Source organism: Otolemur garnettii, unplaced genomic scaffold, assembly GCF_000181295.1.
Source record: "Otolemur garnettii isolate 467f Iridium unplaced genomic scaffold, OtoGar3 scaffold00086, whole genome shotgun sequence".
Taxonomy (NCBI): Eukaryota; Metazoa; Chordata; class Mammalia; order Primates; family Galagidae; genus Otolemur; species Otolemur garnettii.
Window position 1 is genome coordinate 6,212,910 of NW_003852481.1, and position 6,487 is coordinate 6,219,396.

A 6,487-nucleotide genomic window follows, 5' to 3' on the forward strand; every position below is an offset into this window, starting at 1 on the left:
TTCATAAAAGAGGAAACTGGGATGTCCAAGAAGCAGGAAAAAATGCTCACATCATTATTAGCCAGGAGATTCGTGTTTAAACAGCAAGAAACTCACATTCCTGCCAGACTGGTGATTATAAAATCTGCTAACACCTGGGGTTAAGAATGTGCCCCTCTGAGCACTTACTGGTGAGAATGTCAATTGGCTCCACTATTTAGGAGACTTCATTCGACTTAACTTAGTAAATTTAAATGTGTGTCTGTCCTGAGATCCAGTGGTCCAACTTCTTTTAACCTAGAGGAAGTCTTGCAGGCAGGCATAAGAAGACGAGTGTAAGTCTGTCTGTAATAGCCATCAAATGAAAAGAACCCAACATCAGTAGGATTCATAATTAATTGTCATGTATTTACACGACACTGCAGTGAAAACGATTTGTAGCTCCATTCAGCAACAGGGATGAATTTTACAATAATTGAGCAAAATAAGCAGGCCACTGAGGAATACATAATGATTTTGTTTATGCTAAAAGGACAAAACTAAGCAGTGTATTTTTAGGAATGTGGGAGGTAAGTGGACCAGCGGGGTATAAGGAATCAAAGTCAGGACGGCAGAGGCTCCCCTTTGTGAGGGAGGGAGAGGGTGATCAGAACAGAAACAAGAAGTATCTCAGGGTTTGGCAATATTTTTTTTCACAAAAATTATATTTACGCATGTTTACTTTATTATTTTTATTCTTATATAGACATAGGTTTTTTTCCATAGATATATATTATGCATTTTACAATAAAAATACCATTGATGTAGTCCCTGCTACTTGGGAGGCTGACTGAGATGGGAAGATGGCTTTGAGTCCCTGACTTTGAGATCAGTCCGAGCAACAAAATGATTACGCAGCCTTAAAGAAAGATGGACACTTTACCGCCTTCATGTTTACATGGATGGAGGTGGAACATATTCTTCTTAGCAAAGTATCTCAAGAATGGAAGAAAAAGTATCCAATGTACTCAGGCCTACCATGAAACTAATTTATAGCTTTCATAGGAAAGCTGTAACCCAATTATAGCCCAAGAATATGGGGAAAGGGGAGAGGGAGGGAAGGGGAGGAGGGAGGATGGGTGGAGGGTGGGTGATTGATGGGACCACACCTATGGTTCATCCTATAAGCGTACATGTGAATCTTTCTAAATGTAGAATACAAATGTCTTAACACAATAACTAAGAAAATGCCATGAAGGCTATGCTAACCAGTTTGATGAAAATATTTCAAATTGTATATAAAACCAGCACATTGTACCCTATGACTGCATTAATGTACACAGCTATGATTTAATAAAAAAAAAAATGAGACCCTGTCTCAAACAAACAAACAAAAAAACCAAAAAGTTTAAATGTGCCCATGTGTGGAGATCTTAACTATGTGGCGTATGGGACTCAGTAAATGTTTGTTATTATTCATTGTTTTATTATTAATTACACCATAATATTTTTCTTTCAGTAAGCTGCAACTATATCCCACAAATTTTTCAAATACTCTTATTTAGCTCGAAGCCTTTTTAAAATTTCTCGTATGCTCTTCTCTTTAAAACAAGTGATATTTAGTCTAATAGTTAGACTATTTTAGTTTTCAGGCATATAGGATTCTTCCATCTCTTTCTTAAATAATAATGCCGCATTATACTTAGAAAACGGGGTCTGTATGAAGGTAATTTTTATGACAGGTATTAAATATCTCTGTAGCTCGAAATAAGAAAATGCACTGAGATGAATAAAAAATACTTTTACTGAAATCCCTGCAGTGAAAATAATTTTGGTGTTGCAATTCTGAAACTCTCTATTTCAATTGTTCTTTCTCTATTATTGCCTTGATCTTAATATCTCTATTTTTGATAACGCAAGGCTTCTTAGTACGGTAATTGTAATGATATTACAGAATGGACTATGATTTGGGGTTTATATTTATTGTTTGGTATTAATTTAGACCACCACCAAGAGTGAAGGCGAGTGCCCATTTCTTTGACCCTTGGAGAGGAATGTTATCTAATACTCAAAAGCAATTTTGGCAATTTAAAAGTAGACATATATACATTTTTTTCTGTTATATTTAGTCTTTTACTTATAAGAAATGTGTAACTTTTTATACAAATATTGTCCAATTCTCATTCTACGTGAAGTGTTTCTGCCCTTTAGTAATTGTTCATTGTCAAAGCAGTGGTTTCTTTTTTAAATTAATTCATAAAACCCATTTATATATTTAGGATAGTACCACCGCTGTTGAAATTATCTTCTCCACAATTTGGTATTTGCTTTTTTATTTCAATTTACCCTTTTTATCTTTTTTCTTTTCTTCCTCTTTTTCAGGCGCAAATATTCCCAGTCTTTTCTCCTTATTTCATGTAGAGCAGTTTAGTCCTCTTTGATTGCAGGGAGAAGATGGTCCTTTGGCAGCGATGACGGAGCCCAGACTGCAGAATTGAGTTGGAGGTTGAAGTATGTGAGCCTTGATCCTCACCAGTTCCGTAAGTCAATGAACAGCATACCCATTCAGACAGCTTTAGATAGTACATAACTCTGGAATGTAATCTTTCTGCTACTACAATAGTCACCTCAAATCTAAGCATGTCAAGTATCTGTAACCTTCTGCCTCCTTACAAAATTTTTGTTTCAAGTGGCTTCAATATCCTGTGCATACTTGATCTGGTCATCCAAGAGAAAAACATCTACCTAGTGAAAGTGTGGCCCTGATATTTGTCAAAGGTCAGCGCTTCAGAAATTTCAATTATTAATACATCTATAAACTGCTAGTATTTTTATACTGTGACGGTGAAATATTGGGTAGGTTTTTTTTTTTTTTTTACATGTTTCAGTTCCTATCAGGAGTTTCTAAGCAGACTGTTTTTCTACTAAAATCCAATCTGTTCCCCATTTTTGACTGAGAAAAGCTAAACCTTTTCTTTCTGAGAAAAACAAAAAAGGTCTGTTTTCAAGATGTAATCCTAAAATTGTGTAGGGTAAAGGCATAGGAAATATGGAATCCTGCGCGGACTTCCCCAAATTCCCCAAACCACTGAAGATGATCCCCAAATAGGACCAATCCTAAGTGGGCTCTGGAAACATGAAGGCTGTTCTTATGCCTCAACGCTGGAGAGCACCTGCCCACCGGGAAGCAGGAGGAGCCAGGGCCAAAGAAGACAGGAGAACCCTCCTGCAGTCTTGCCTTCTGAAGAACCATCAGACTCCCAGGACATAAGCAGAGGAAATTATGGGAGAACCCTGCTGCTACCCCTTCACTTAGAGGGCTGAGAGCTGGATGTTGAAGCCACTTGACATGAATCAGCAGCCTCTGAGGTTTTCCAGGCAAGGGAAACAGAAGGTGGTTGTTCCTGGGGGAGTTCTCCAGCTTGTCCCACTGATGGTCAAGCTCCCACCTCGCTCTCACTGCTGCTGACGGCCTAATCCAGCAGCGTTCCCCTCTCCTGCCCTCTCTGTTATTCACGAAGGCCATCCTTTCTACTCAATAGTGGCTAGTAGAAGAATGTACCCTGAAAGCCATTCTTTTATCAAAGCTCCAAGTAGGAAGGGGAATTCAAGACGCCCCACCAATGCTTTTGGCATCACCCCAAATGGTCTGGGGTATTGTTATTGCAGCTTCCCTAATCTTGGGGTGCGGGGGCAGAATGGAGGACGTCTCTTAGTGACCACACACGCTCTTTACTTCTCTCCATCTGTCCTCTCTGTTCCTCTTCCCGCCGGGCCCCTTTTCCTAACACCCAAACACTTTCGACGACGTTTCCTCTCTTGGTAGTGGGATTGCTACAGTTTATTTTCTTCCCTACTCGCTGGCTTTTTGTAAGACTCTGAACGAGTTGCCCAGCCTTGACTCTCTTGATAGGTGGTATGTGCGGGGTGTTAGAAATCCTCTTTAATCCCCCTCAAAACCCAAACCAACCAACCTGCCAGCAAGTCACCTTAGTTTTCAAGTCTTTTTTGTTGCTGTAGGGAATGTGGTTTGAAGACCAAAACGAAGCAGCGCTACTTTTTCTGTCTGAAATGATGACCGCCTTGGTTAGGTGGACGGATCGTGCAGACACCTGATGTATAGGAAATGAAATTTGCATCACTTGAGTATTTCAGAAGTATTCGTAGTATTTCTATTTGTTTATAGAAAGAGAGCATCAAAAAGTAGAGAAATAATTTGTCATACCATTTCCAATGTTAATAATATATTTTTCTAGCTGGGTGTTAACTGGGGAGCTTAGAACAAGTTATGTTACAGCTGTTAGCCTCAGTTCCCTTTTCGGAGGGAATAACTTCCTCCTCCTCCCACAGAGAGTTGTTTTGATTCGAGATAATATATATATTTTTTATCATAGAGGAAATGATTATATTCAATTGGTTCCGAATCTTGACTTTCCATCCCTGTTGCAATACTCAATTATTCTAACCTGTCTTTATAGTACATTTTAATACAGTCACACACTGCCTAACGATGTTTCAGCAATGATGACCACATACAAAATGGGGGTCCCGTAGGACTGTCATAAAATCCCTGTCACCTAGTGATGTCATCGCTGCTTCCATGTAATGTGTTACGTGTTTGCGGTGACATTGGTGTCAACGAACCTACTAAGCTGCTGATCCAATAAAAGTAGCACATACAATTGTAGACATTTGCACAAAATACTTGATAACGATAATAAAGGGGTGTGTTACTAGTTTACGTATTTACTGTCCTAGATCTTTTTTATCGTTACATATCTTGGAGTGTACTTTTACTTTCCAAAAGAAAAGTTAAGGGTAAAGCAGCCTCAGACTGGTCCTTCAGGAGGGATTTTAGAAGACGTTATTATAGGATGTGACCCGTCTCTATTACTGAGTGGGACAGGATGTGGGTGGAGGTAGATGACAGAGATATTGGCGGTCCTGACCCTGTGTAGGCTGAGGCTGATGTATGTGCTCGTGTCTTTGTTTTTAACAAAGATCAAAAAGAAAAAAATTAAACATTAAAAAAAGAATGGAAGGTTTATAGAATAAGCATTGAAAGAAAAGAATTTTTGTACCACTGTATAATGTGCTTATGTTTCACACTAAGTATTATTTAAAAAGAATAAAAATTTAAAAGTTTGAAATTACCGTAAGCTGAGGTTGATTTATTATTGGAGAAAAAAATGTTTTGTTTTGCAGTTTTGGCCTGGGCCGGGCTTGAACCTGCCACCCCTGGTATAGGGGGCCAGCACCCTACTCCTTGAGCCACACGTGCTGCACAGAAAAAATGGTTTTTAAAAAATAAATTTAGTATAGCCTAGGTGTACAGTGTTTATGAAGTCTACACAAGTGCACAAAATTGCCCTTGGCCTTCACATTCACTCCCCACTCCCCACTCACTCACTGATTCACCCAGAACAACTTGCAGTCCCGCAGTCTCCACAAACGCTAAGTGCCTGATATGGGTGTATCATTATTTATCTTTTATACCATATTTTTGTGTACCTTTTCTATATTTAGATGTGTTGAAATACACAAATACTTACCATTGTGTTACAGTTGTCTGCCCATACCCGGCATAGTAACATGCTGTCCAGATTTTTTTTTTTTTTTTTGAGACAGTGTCTCACTTTGTCACCCTTGGTAGAGTGCAATGGCGTCACAGCTCACAGCAACCTGAAACTCTTGGACTCAAGTGATTCTCTTGCCTCAGCCTCCTGAGTAGCTGGGATTACAGGTGCTCACCACAACGTCTGGCTATTTTTTTTAGAGATTAGGTCAGGCTGGTCTTGAACTCATGAGCTCAGGCAATCTACCCACCTCTGCCTCCCAGAGTGCTAGGATTATAGGCGCGAGCCACTGCACCCAGCCCACTGTGCAGATTTGTAAGTAGGAGCAATTGGCTGTGCCATCTGCATAGCACAGCTGTGTAGTAGGCCCGACCAGCTAAGTTTATGTAAGAATACTCTGTAAGGCTTATGAACTGAGCAATTGTCTAACAATGCATTTCTCAGAATGTAACCCTGTAATATTAGGTAATATGTGACTGTATTTGGTAAAACAAATATTACACATCTTTTAAAGTACGTTCTACCAATTATAACTTGTTTATTCCTTCAAATGAACATTAGAATTATTGAGTCAGTGTCTTAAACATTTCATTGGTATTTTTCATTAAGGTTGTCTTATGTTTATGCCATTAAACTTTCCGAGAAACAGGTTTCCTTATCTGAACCTCGATACAATTGGGGAGTTTTCATTATATAAGATATTTTACATTTGTTATTAAAGACGTTTCTTATGTATTTTATGTTTCGGGTTGTTGTTTAAGATGGAGATTTTCCCTGTTCAATTTCTTAATAGAGTACTGATGTTAGATCTAAAATTATATCTGTATCTGATTTTTCATATTAAATATGTGTATCTGTTCACTTTGTGTATTTTTAAACTGGTTATCTTACTGATTTCTAGTGAAATTTTATTTGATTTATTTAGATTTTCCACATAGAGAAGCATCATTTGA